Source organism: Labrus bergylta, chromosome 23 (assembly GCF_963930695.1).
Source record: "Labrus bergylta chromosome 23, fLabBer1.1, whole genome shotgun sequence".
Taxonomy (NCBI): domain Eukaryota; kingdom Metazoa; phylum Chordata; class Actinopteri; order Labriformes; family Labridae; genus Labrus; species Labrus bergylta.
The window spans coordinates 6,066,113-6,079,510 of record NC_089217.1 but is presented as its reverse complement, the minus strand read 5'-3'; the positions used below and the strand labels follow the sequence as shown (position 1 = coordinate 6,079,510).

The window sequence follows — 13,398 nt, the reverse complement described above, 5'->3', positions numbered from 1 at the left end:
AGAAGAAAGGCTGCATTTGGTAAACTGGCTACACACAAAACATTTTTATTTCACACCTGGCAGATGTGGTGCAACAGCTCTCACATTATTCTAACGCTCTGAGACAGTCCCACATGGAGCTGAGTTGCTGGGAGGCGGGTGAGGATGGAGGAATAAAGTGTCTCTGTGGAAGACTTGAACAAAAAGGTAAGTGAACACACACACTGATACACACCCTGCCGGGCTTGGCTCAGGATGTTGAAACCTGATAAAGCTGGACACAGTGAGGAGAAGTTGGCCGAATAATAACAGCTCTCTCTCTCTCCCTCTCGCTCTCTCTTTGAAACAACGGAGAACATTCACAGCAGACTCTGGCTCAGACTTTATCTCTGCAGGGTACAAAGAAACTACACGGCCAAAATAAACCTGCACCACTCTCCAATAGAAACATTCACAAAAAACACAAAGTGTTTTCATGAATAGTGAGGGAGACACATTTCAATCGCTCGCTTTACGGTAAAGAGCTGTGCCATGGAGACGATACAAACACCTGCATGGAACAATTGCCTGACCCCGTACAGTACTGACTGAGGTTGTAAAGGTTATGTTCAAGACTACGGGATTTCCATTATTTTAATGATCGATGGTATCAAAAAGGACTGAAGCGTTTATAAAACTACAGCTCTTCAAATTTGTATTGCAGCAGACCATAGTTTGTTGTTGGTGTCCTTATCACTCCTCACAGTTTAAATTTACTCTCAGGCACTTGAGGAGTGATAGGATGATATCTTAAACCCTAAAGAGTCTGCAGGTGGAAAACTGGTGGTGGTGGTGGTGGCTTAGCTAGAGTGCAGTACTGGTGCAGTTCAGAGCTGGCAGCGAAAGAGCGGAAACATGTAGCTTAAATAGACCGCCAATTTGGAAAGAGGTGTTGTCAGGTGATTGTGGATAATGACGCATGTCTAGCTGGAAATCAGTGCAGCTCGAGTTGACTGCCTAAACTAGCTCGCAGGCACCGCCTTGTATTTTATTTACTGTAAGATGCCAGAAGTAGAAGAGAGAGAGAGAGAGAGCGCCCTGTCTGTTGATCATAAACACAAAGTTACCCAGGACGTCGTCTTTAGTTGTCCAGGGAATGTTGCCATGGTACCCAAACAGGTATCGATATCTTGTGGCTACAAGTATGATATCTAAGTTTATAAATCTGAAATTGATATATAAATGTAGTATCAACAACCAAACACATCATAAAAACTTGTAGCCAGACATTTAGGAAGTGACCACAAACTTTGCAGAACAGGAACAGAAGCTTCAGTTTTGGCAGCACAGCTCTAATAGAACGTTGAGGCAGAATACAAACTTTAACATATCTAACAATATCTTTGTGTATTTCCACCATGGACCCTGATTTCAAACCAACAACCTTCAAGAAAGGCCTCAGTCCCCCTTTTGCCAAGACTACAACTGTGTGTTGAGCAACAGGACTCCCGGCTGTACATAACAACAACTGGCACTTGTAGCCTGCGTTCAAAGGCCCAGGAGAATCGTTGGAAACAGAAATGGAAATTGGCCCGAGGTTGGTGCCAGAGAAAGAAAATGACCTTAGCTGTTTGTCAAGTTTGCATCCACTGAATTTTTGCGCTTGTATAGAAAAAAAAAGCAAGCATCACACCGAATTTCAATCTGTTTGTTTGCTTGCTTAGAGTGTTAAATGTTCAGAGGATAAGCATGAAGGCTAAGTGCAGCAGCAAAATGAGATTTGACAGCGCAGCAAAAAGAGCTCAGAGGAAGGATTTTACATAACGTCGATTTGCTACATTTTGTGGCGCTGAATGCAGAGCGGGAACACTTCTTGTAAGGAAGGTGATGTTGGAGCATGTGGGAGAGCTTTGATCTACCCCGGAGAACACAAAAAAACTACAACTGGCATGACTGAGATAAGAGCTGATGGGCTCTCGCTAATGTCCTGGCTGCTTTTTTCTGAGCCAGGGTTTTTTGACGTCAGCTCCCAAAACACCTAAAGCAGAGACGCCGCCGCGGGCTCACAGAAAGCTGTCTCCCGACATGACAGCAGTGAAGCCGAGCAGTCACACAAAGCTGCTTATGTCACCTTTTCCGTAAGCAAGAATCAGCAGAGCAGACACCACAAATGTGTCTTTTATGCAATGCAGAATTAAGAGAAACACACGATCAGGTTTTAAAACCAAAAGAAAGAAGAATGAAAGGCTGCAATAAGAAAGAAGATGTTTCTGTGTCAAATAATGAAACTCATCTTTTTTGTATTCATCTCAAAGTGGAGCTGCAACACTAGACAACAGTACAATGCCTTTGTCTTAACGCAGACGAGTAAAAAGGGTCCAATATACATTTGTGTGAATAATATTTTCCTTCATTCAAGGAATATATCGCCAAAAAAAGGAAACAATGTAAATGAATCCTGTCTTTGCATAATCAGCAGCTCTACATCTGGACATTTTACCCTCAAAGATAAGCTCAGTTTCTCCTCCACCGATGTTCACAAAGCTGAAATCAGAAGTCCTGAACTGTTTTCAACTTTGTTCTGATACCTGGCATGGACTCTTACTCTACTTTTTCTAAACATTTGACTTTTTTTATGACTTGCATTGATTTCTTTTATAGATTTTTTTTAAATAGTTTTAACAAACTAAATATGTGTTCATTAGAAGAGAGAGGTACTTACCATCTCATGTTTTTATGTGAATAATAACAGTAATAAGACGATGTTAGAAGATGTAAAACCATTGAACCCCCTCTTTTTTCAAGTGATTTCTTTGAGTATTAACAGAAAATTGTTGCTAAAAACATTCAGTATTTTCTATCTAGAGCTCAGGCAGGGCACACAGTCATATTTTTACAGCCATGCTTACTCTATATCAAATTGTTCTGTTTCTTTAAATAAGCATCTTTCTTGAGTGAGCGTGCTTCATCAGGCAGAGAGAGATGCTCCTCACAGCAGGATCATTAAGCCATATAAAGCCATCTGCTGTCAAACATGATTACATCGCTGAACTAGAATTAAAAAAAAAACAAAAAAAAAACTCCACGACTTTCCTTTCATGTCAATCGTCCCAAGTCAAAACCAGCATGAAGTCAAGTTTCTGTGTACGCATCGCTGTGTTTAGCAGTGCCTCAAATGAGTGAACAAATGTCTCCAGAAGAAGCACAACACAGCGATAAGGAGATAAAGTGCACAAACACAGAAGCTTCCTGAGGCGAGACAGACTGCGAGTCCACGCAGCCCCTCAGCCGGCTGCAGTCTCTGTGCTCCAGATCTGTCTGCCTGCATCAGCCCTCAGCCGCAGCAGCAGCGCTAATTGTTTCAGACAGACAATGTTTAATGCTAAATGGTGCGAGAGCTCAGGCAAAAGTAAATACAATAATGGCTTCCTTACAGAACAATATTAGAAAGCTTTGTTTGTCTATTGGTCCTAATGGACTGTAGCGGAGACACACGTGGAGACATGTAGACTGCTTGTGATGTTATAAAAAGGGAATTATTCAGGACTGGGGACACATGACATGCCAGACGATGATTCTCACTCCCCGCTAGCCTAAATGGTTTTCATTTAGTTCATTTTATTTTGAATCAGTTATCGTATTAGCCGGGAGTGAAGCCAGAAGTCAGGTTCAGAGTCTTCTTTACTTATTCTTTGATCAGAGTGTCACCTTTATATTTAGGAAAACAATCCTGTGCAGCTGTCTTTGGAGTAAATCGCATTTCATTATAAGTTCAATGAGTTTATTAAAATATCTGCAGACTTGTCCATGAAACTGAAATAGTAATAATATAAAATAAATAGTAATTACTATACACTGTGTATCCATTTTATACTGTGGAAAATAAGACCTACCTCAATGGATAAACAAAACCTCTGTCCCCACATGGATAGATAAATGAGAACGTGTGTGTGATAAGAGTCCCCACATGGATAGATAAGCGAGAACATGTGTTTCTGTTGCATTTCCTAAAACAATTATAAACTGCAAACATTTATTTAAAAATTAAAAGTGACACTTAATAACCTCAATACTTGTGTATTACTGTATGTTTGATTGACTTATTATTGGTGCTGTATTTAAGATAGCAATGAAAACTGTACAAGTATTGTTCATGTAGAAAGTGTTTTTGTCAGTGAAAAAAGTTTTAGGTAGTGAAATGATTGTTTGGCTCTTAGTTCAGACACCTAAGTTTTGTTTCAGCACAAAACTCTGAACACCACCCAGCCTTCAACATGACTGATTAAACACCAAAGTGTGATTCTGAAAGAGCTTCCACTCACTGATGTAGGCTCACATGTGGTAAAATAAATACTACAACAAGTTCACTCAATATATGAAGTCGACGATACACAGGAGACGAAAGCAGCAGCTTCAAAACAACAAGATGTGTTTCAGTGTTATGAGGTGCGGAGTCTCTTCAGGCCCACAAAGGGATGACTTTGAAGACAGGAGTGTAAATCTGCCCCTCAACAAAACAAACTTCTTTAACTCTGTCAACTCAACTAACTTTCATCTACAAATCCAATGTGAGACCGAAGACGCTTGATTGGAAATGTGGAAAGTTTTCTTTGATGGATTCAGTTTTTCTACCTTTCAGAATCCAAGTATAAAAACGTATCGGCGTGAAGTTAAACCAGAATGTGTTTTTTCGCATCCGCACAGAATGATCCTGAAAGCTGCCCACAGTCAGTGGAGTTACTCCAACACCGGCCTCTCGTGGCACCACAAACACAAGCTTGGCTCTATCGATCGGAGCTTTCTGAATAACAAGTGTTCAGCGTCCCAAGACAATAAGTGCACAACATGAAAAATATTCCAAAATGAAACATCCATCATTAATCGAAGCCAACTCCTGGTCAGTATGAAAACCAGAGAGAGAGAACATTTCCTCTTCTTTTACAAATATGTTGTTTTTTTCTTCTAACAGAAAGTTTTAAGAAGGTATGCAGGTAGGCAATAGCTAGGACTGCACGATAATCCACAATTTTATCATTATCATAATGTGAGCTTTCACAATAAATGAATTGAGAAGCTCTGAATTTATTGCAATAAATAAGAAAATATCTATTTTTCTGATTTGTCATCTCTTTTCACAATCTATGATAACTGTTACAAAAACATTTTTTGGAGAGGGCAACATTGTAAATACTCTGATCTTGGAAGTCAACCACACAGCTTTATAGACTTTTGTAAGTAAGATCTCTGTACTGAGGGATATTTAACTAAACTACTGCAAACTACTGATTCATTTCTCATGCATGCAAAACATGCATAAAAATCTAATTTAGAAAATTTGGAAAAAAAAACACATTTTTAACCTTAGGGGAAGTTTCTAATACCATCTTATGTGTGTTTAAATGCGACCTTTAACTCGTTGATCCTTTCATATCCTCCACATAATAACCACTAGATGGAAAGTTAAACATCGTCTGCTTTCAGTAAAGTATGTTCATCCTTCCTGTGAAAGATCTGAACATTAGAATAAATGATGGAGAAGTTTAAGAGCTCAGATTTGATATTTGAGTGCACTTTGGTTCAGCACTCTCTTAAAAAAAAAAGGCACATATGCTGTGAAACATTAGGATGTGCATCTTGGGACCTTTCAATCTGATAAGTACGTAATATGCATATCCCAGGAAGTGAGATCAAGCCGACTGTCGCTCCTCTCAGCCGTAAGAAGCTTTTAAAACTGCTGCTGAACTTTTGGTAGCCTGCACTTTCCCTCCTGCCATGAAGCGCGTTCAGGGGTTGAAAACCAGATTAAAACATGAAGCACTGTCTCGGGAAGCTTGTGTGAACATTTGTGTGTGTTTATGTGTGTGTATTTTAGGGTTTATCTGTTGGGAGCAGCACCTTGCTTTATCCTAAAAACTGCTGACGAGTGGCTTTGCTTGATTCCAGCAGCGTAATTCTCATCTGAGCTGAAAAACAAGGATGCGCGACAGAGTCTGAAGAGTCTGCACGGGTACAAAGAGGACAAATGACTTATCAAGCAAGACCGGTCTGATGTTGTATAACGTGTGATTGCAGGGTGGCCAAGTGGCTCTGCGAGGAGATGCTCTTCTGCACAAACAGGCGGTAAATACAAACACATCATCAGCAGGCTGGTTGAAGTGCCATTGAGCAAGACAATGAAGCTACTCCTCTGGATGAGTGGAGGCTGAATGTCTACTCACTGTGCTTTCATAACATCTCACCGAGCACTCACAGCAGACTGCACGCTTTAATGGGACTGAAAACACCAAACACGATAAAATAAACGGAATTATGATGAGCAGGTGAGTCATGTTAGGGGGTCATGTTGGTGCATACACAAAAAAAAAAACAATGGATTTCACACTGATATGGAAAAGTGAAGCTATTACCACAGAGAGCCGACATCGATAATGAACGCTGAATACGGCTCGAATGTTTTTCTGCGCTCATAGAAGCAGTTAGGGTCGACATCCTGAACATATTCAACACAACTGATGATGGATTTTCATTAATTTAGCTCGGCTAGAATGAAGAGACATTTCATAATGTTCATTATCGCCGCACAGGAACACACTAGAGTACAGCTGGACATTTTCAAACCTGATAAACTGTTTGTTAAACGTGCCCCCTTTAAAGCCAAGGTGAAGTCGTAAAATATGATGTTTTTCTTCGATCCATCAACGCAAATTCTCACAATTCAGACGTTATGATTGAGGAAAATTTGGCGTCTTGATTGAAAAGGTTCTTAAACAGAACATTTTTCTTTTAAGTTAACCCACAGATCACACACACACGACTCACAAAATGTATACAGCCAACGAGAAAACTACAGTCTCAAAAAAATATATACAATTAAAGATGTTGCCTTATCAAAAATACAATAGATAGTGTTTTTTGTTTTGTTTTGGCTTGTCATTCTTTCCTCCAGGGAAGAAGTGTAAGTGCACAAACCCTTGGAGAAAAAGAGGAAGATCTGTCCTTTTAAACAATAAAAACGTCACTCAGCTGGTTCCCTGATACACAGAGCGGGTAAGGACATTATCTTCTTCAGATTAGAACAATGTTAACAAACAGGAAATCACCACATTGTTAATTATATGCAACACTGGGGCCTTCCTAGACTCCAGATGGCTCTTTTCATTCATATTATCTCTCTCTGACTGCAACAAAAAAAAAAAGAGAGATTTTTTTGTAAGATTGAGTTACATCATTGATGGACATTTCAACGTCCTGCTGTTTAAAAACCCTGCAGTGAATATGAGCCTTCATGTTTTTTTTTTTTTTTACAGTGAGGCAGACTGTCTCTCTCTCTCTCTCTCTCTCTCTCTCATTCATTGTGTCTTCCAGATAGACAGATGAAGACGAGGTAAGCCATCTGACCCTCCTGTGTGAGTGAGAGTGCTGCTGGTCTGGCTGGGTGAGCGAGTGGACGAGGTGAGGCACAGGTGACCGCAGCATCTGCTCCGCCTGGGCCCCATTCCATTTTTTACTTCCACTTCGGCTCTCTGTCTCTCATCCTGACCAGTTTGCATCAAGTAGAGTTCACATTTTTTGTCATTCCTCTGCCCTGCTCTGTGTGATGAAGCCATGCCTGTGTCTCCTGTGGGCTGATGGGTAAAGGGGGGGGGGGGGGGGTGAAGCTGCTATAGAGAAATAGGAATTCGGCCCAACGTGGAACGAGTTCTGGCCATCGGCCTTCTGGCTCGACGAGGGGAAGCAATAAAGGTGGAGCGCAGCTGAGCCAACAGCTGACAGGAACAGGAACCAATGTTTGGCCAAGGTCAGGAGAAAAACACACACACACACACACACAGGGCGAGGATGTACCAGCAAATCAGGGTCAAAAGACACAGGGGAATGGTGATGTGGTGACCCAATACTCAACAGGGTGTGTGATGGTCACAGAGAGACAGCTTGTGTGTGTATGTTTGTGTGTTGAGTTGTGTGTGAGACTTTATAATGAGTGTACCTGCTTCTGTTGGCAGGGAACAGGTACAGATCACACACACACACACACTTTGACACACACATTTTGACAAACACACAGATGGCAGATTACATTCTCAGTGTGACCAGTTCATTCATGTTACTCTTATTCTGTCAGTTGTATTCTTATGTGGGAAGATTCATTCAAATATACAATCTGTATGACACATTAGTGCAGAAAAAAAGATCAACTGAGGATTTTTATCCACATGTAGATTTATTGGCTAATAAAAGTTTTCTCAAATATGTCTTTATAAGCCACAAACTAAAAGAATTTCAAGGATTTAAGCAATTTTTTTTTTTCATTTTGGAATATTTTTCATGTTGTGCACTTATTGTCTTGGGACGCTGAACACTTGTTATTCAGAAAGCTCCGATCGATAGAGCCAATAATTTAATAAAATAAAAAGATCTGATAAATCCCAATAAGAGATGCAACAAGTTGAATAACTTTTCAGCAAATGTAACTGTAATTTTGATTTTTTTGAAGCAAATGTCACTCAGTTTACCTTCTCTGATTCGAGGATTAAATTCATTTTCTTGCCAGCAAGTTTACAGAAGATCTTCAAAAAAAAAACCACACCCATGTACTGAAGACATGGTCCTGCATTATGATGATCGTAGGCACATCTCTTACTGCTGTATCAAACTGTAACATTATCTGCAGCTGACCTCAACAAGTGAACCACAAACTCCTGGTTGAAAAATATTTACTCAAAAACTACAGTCGCAAAATAAAGCACAACACAAACTCACAGACACATCACACCTTTCTCTTCTTCACCTACGTGTATTCATATGTGCATATGTGTGTGTGTGTGTGTGTGTGCAGGTTTGGCTGTCTCCCAGAGACTCTGCATGCACAATTGCATGTCGCATAGCCACGAGCTCGAGAAATAGCAAGCAGTGAAAAATTAATGAGATGAAAGAGAGAGAGAAGAGACAGAAGAAGAGAGAGCAGCAAGAGAATACAAAAAACCAAAATGAAAGTGTTAGACAGCAGACGGAAAGCCGGAGGGGAGCTAAGTTCTTTCGAAACACAACCTTTTTTTCCAAATCTCCTGGGAAGTCCACGTTTGACGTTACACCTCTCACTGGGAAACTTAAACTTTAAATATCAGCCTCAAGTTTCACCCCGCACACATACTGCTGCTAACTCAGGCTAATTAAGGCTAGTAGACCTCTGAACTTTACCTTTTAAATGACTTTTTAAGGAACATGCTGCTGTCCTGGTTGCTTTTTTTCTCATCTTGAAAAATAACTTGGTTTTGGTTTTGATTAAGTTTCTTTAAAATGTTCTAATTCTGACACAGTTAACACTTTTGGACTGTCAATATTTTGTACTCAAAGTAATAAAGTATGTTGAGTCATACGCCTCAGCATCAACTCAATCACCGTGAATAAGAGCCTAAATGACAGATATCAGAGACCCCAGGAAGGAAAAACCCGGCCCAGCCGCAGCCAAGAGGGGGAAGTGGTGCCAGTAGTGTGGAGACACTTAGACAGCCAGAGAGCTGTAATTACTTCAGCAGCAGACAAAGATTAATTAAGCAGGAGAGAGCTGAATAAACGAGGTTAGCGCACACCTTCCAGTACACTTTAAAAAGTTCACACTGTTCCTGCGGAGACTGCAAAGGTGTGTAAGTGCATGCAGTGTCAGAAATGCTTTTTGATGTTCCAGGAATATGCACTCAAGATGAAGAGTAAGGTTTCGTTTTTTTTTTTAAAGCTTACAAAGCCAGACAAATTTGCTGTTCCCAACTGATCCTCCCTTCCAGAGCTGAAAGTATCTGATAAGTTTAATTTGCATTTGAAGCTGATTATCTGAAATTCACAAAGTAAGTTGTGCAGGTGTGTTTGCAAAAAGGATGACATCAGCAACTCTTGAAGAGGCTCATTATCTCCTCACAGAGGCCCATGGCTGAATGCATGCTAAAAAAAGAAATCAGAGCGCTAAGCTTTCTTTGCTCTCATGCTAATGTGTGTAATTGTAGCTGAAAACCACTAAAGCCTTTTTTCTATATCATTTGTGCCTCATGCGGAAAACACCCAACCGACACCCTAAATTTGGCCCAAGTTTTTTTGTCTTACATCCTGGAAACGTTGAGCTCAGGTTTCACTGAACTCAATAAATAGGCTTGTGTAGCAGAAAATCAGGGCGCCTTTACATCACCTAACGACAGCGTATAAATAGAAAGCACAGAAGTCTAACTGACAGCTGGCAACGTTGCACTGGCATGTCATACGTGCTGCTCCAAGTCCTGCTCCGTGATTGGACCAGTTCCTGAATCTGACTGGCAGCCATGATGCTCCGCAGTGCCCAGAACGTCTAAAAGAGCCCAAGACAAATGGTTTCAAGTTCCCTGTCAGGGGATAAGGAGGCGATGTCGTCCTGGTTTGGCCCGATAACAAGGCGCCTTGTTGTGTGCTGAAGCTCATCGGTATTCTAAATTTAAATGAAGACAAATTTAACACAAGTAGACAGAGCTGCTGGTTCTGAAGATGAAAAACAGGTGGGGAGGTCACGATAGGAGGCGATATTTTAGCAGGAAATGATCTCGGTACAAGGTTAGCAGAGGTTTCTTATCAAATGAAATGCTGTTTATTTGATTTTGCCTTGTTTACTGCAAGATGTCATTTTATTGTTGTCTTGAGTTATTTTTAGAAACTGACATTTTTTGCCAACACTGAGGCTACATATAGCTTCCATCACAGCTTTTTTTCTTACACACTCAGCAGCCTGTTTATTTAAGCTGAACAGCTGAAGCAATAAATACACCATCATAAAAGGTTTTAATGTTCAGTTTCTGTCACCACTGTTTGTGAGAAGTGTTGATTTATCTGTGTGGCGATTTAATGGAACGTCTTTTTAAAAGCTGTTGAGCTGTATTGCTGTAGCCAAATGTTTCAAAGTGGGGTGCTAAGAAAACATCAGAGTTAAAAGTGTGAGTATGAACACAAGGCCACAAGCTGAAGACTCAAAAATTACAAATTGTACCAAAACTTCTCTAAAAAAAAAAAAAATGAACCAAAGCAACAAACTGATTAACAAAGAGAGCTGTCAAACAATTTTATCAATCAATGTAATTAGCATTTGTGTATCTAAATGGGAGAAATTACTGGAAAAGCTACAAGAAAAACAAGATAAGAGTGTATAGGGAGTATCTCATTCAAGGAAACTTTTCTGGTGACATTTTGTCTTTTGGGTCTAAAATATGGCTTAGGTTACCTGAACTCTATAAACACTCCGGCAGCGACCTCTTACACTTCACCACTACGTCCTCACATAGAGCGACGGTCATGGTCACCTCCCATGTCAGCCCTCCACACATATCTGTCATCACATAAGAATCTAATTAATTAAGCACTGATGAATAACTCCACAGCTTTATCAATCACGGCTGCAGCACATCATAACTCAGCTGAGAACTGGATCCCAGCCTTCACAAGTTCGGTCAAAGTCAAGTGATGGATGTGACGACAGGGAGGTGCTCAAAACATACATCAGTGAACGTGAACACCTCGTGTCCCAGACTCTCCTCCAGACTGTGTGTAAATCAGCAGTGTGATGTCATAATGTCGGGGGGAGATGTGGGACGAAAGCTGCACCTGTTGTGAGTGATTTCAAGAGTTGGAGACTCTGTGACTATCAAAATGTCAACACCAGTGGTGCCTGGAGGATATTTTGACTATTCTGTATTCTATTTGTAGAAGCCTAAACCTAACAATAGTGTACCATTCTACACATATATTTCTTAATTCACCTGGGGATCAGGTAAAAATGCAAAAATGGCAAACGAGTGCCTCGAAATCTGATTTAAAAGCAGGGTTTCAGGATTTTGAAAAAACATGTTTTTCATAAAATCAAACAATCCTAAACTAATTTTAATGGGTCTAGCAAATCCTTTGTATTCAAACAATTAACTTATTTGAAAATGAAAGGCAAACTTAAACTTCTGCGTTCAGGTTTATAAAAAAAACAAACTGTCTATATTATTGTGTTCAACTCAATACTACAAAATGAAGCTTTCAAAATGAGGATATCAAGCTGCAGCAAACACCTGATTGACAACAACATCATGACTCATGAACACAAAACACTGCAGGACAAATCAACAGTCCAGGAAGAATTTAAAGGAATTCAGACAATTGACGAACACAAACACAACAATGTGCTAATGCGAACAAATCAAAATTAGATGACCTCACTTAACCAGAATTCATAATTTAACATTGGACAAGCAAAAACAACATTAACAGACATACAAATATAAAAAGATTCCTTACCTTAAAACAGATGTTTGTTATTGTGAGATGGTCCTATCCGTCACCATAACTACTGTGAAAGTCCTCTGGGCACAGCTCATCTGTTGTCCGTCTACAGGTGACTATTATTTGCTTAATTAGCTTCTGGATTAGCAGCATTAGGCCTGGAGACCTCTCGTCTGGTGCCCTGAAGCTTCATCAGCTTCTGATTATCAAAATAAAAGCTTGAATCTGATCCGCTCGCTACTACTTCTTTGTTTTTGAACTAAAGGGTTAAGCCAATCATATAAAACTATTAGATAATCCCCAATAGAACTAATTAGATAGATTGATAGATTGATAGATGGATACTTTATTGATCCAGCATCGTGTAGCAGCTCAAAGAAATAAATATGTCATGAGATTTAAAAAAAAATCCAACTTCGTCTGAAACTTTTTATGCACCAATCATTGTATAGTTTAATACTTTCCTTTAGAACAATATTTGTTTTAGTGACGTGTTTTAATTCAGTCAATACAAACAATAACCACTGTGGACACATTACAGCACTGAGAGCTCACTACAGCTAATGTGATTAAAAAAATATTGCATTCAATTTTTAAATTGCATACTGATCAAGAAAGATCACTAACATAATCTGAAACATCGTGTTTGTTTTATTTTTCTCAATTGTGGACTTATTTTGTAAAAAACTTATGGTATTGGTAACTCACTGTAAGTTTTCTATCAAAATGTAATTTTTATCCCATGAGGAATAAATGAATAGATTCCAAAATTAACAACAGATAAACTCATCACCACATAAAATGATTAAACAAAGAGCCATGGCATTATTATAATAGTTTAATCTTTTATAAATTACACTCACATTGCACCACATCATGTAAGAGTGTCATTATATCCTGAGCAGACATCAATATGTTGCACGTTTCTTAAGACACACACACCTCTTAACTGGAAGGAATCAACTGATTGAATTTCATGACGACGTTAAAGCACCAATCAGAAAGAGCACGCTGTGAAAAGCTTCATGAAAGATTGTAACTCCTGCTTCAAAGTGCTCAGAACAAGCAAAGGCTCAACATTTAAGCAATAAGTAGATCAAGCTGTGTGTCAAAAGTTGCAGTTGTGGTAAAAAAAAAAAAAAAAAAAAATTACACAGTTAAAGC

At 39.5% G+C, this 13,398-nt stretch overlaps 1 protein-coding gene across 1 annotated transcript in view; it reads right to left on the bottom strand.

The window, feature by feature from the left end:
- Positions 1-13,057: 13,057 nt before the first annotated feature.
- apaf1 (apoptotic peptidase activating factor 1) overlaps positions 13,058-13,398 on the bottom strand; it is a 40,359-nt gene continuing 40,018 nt past the window's right edge. Inside the window, exon 27 of the mRNA XM_065951377.1 lies at positions 13,058-13,398. This exon is cut by the window's right edge and continues 1,061 nt beyond it. The gene's annotated coding sequence lies outside the window, so the exon portion shown is untranslated.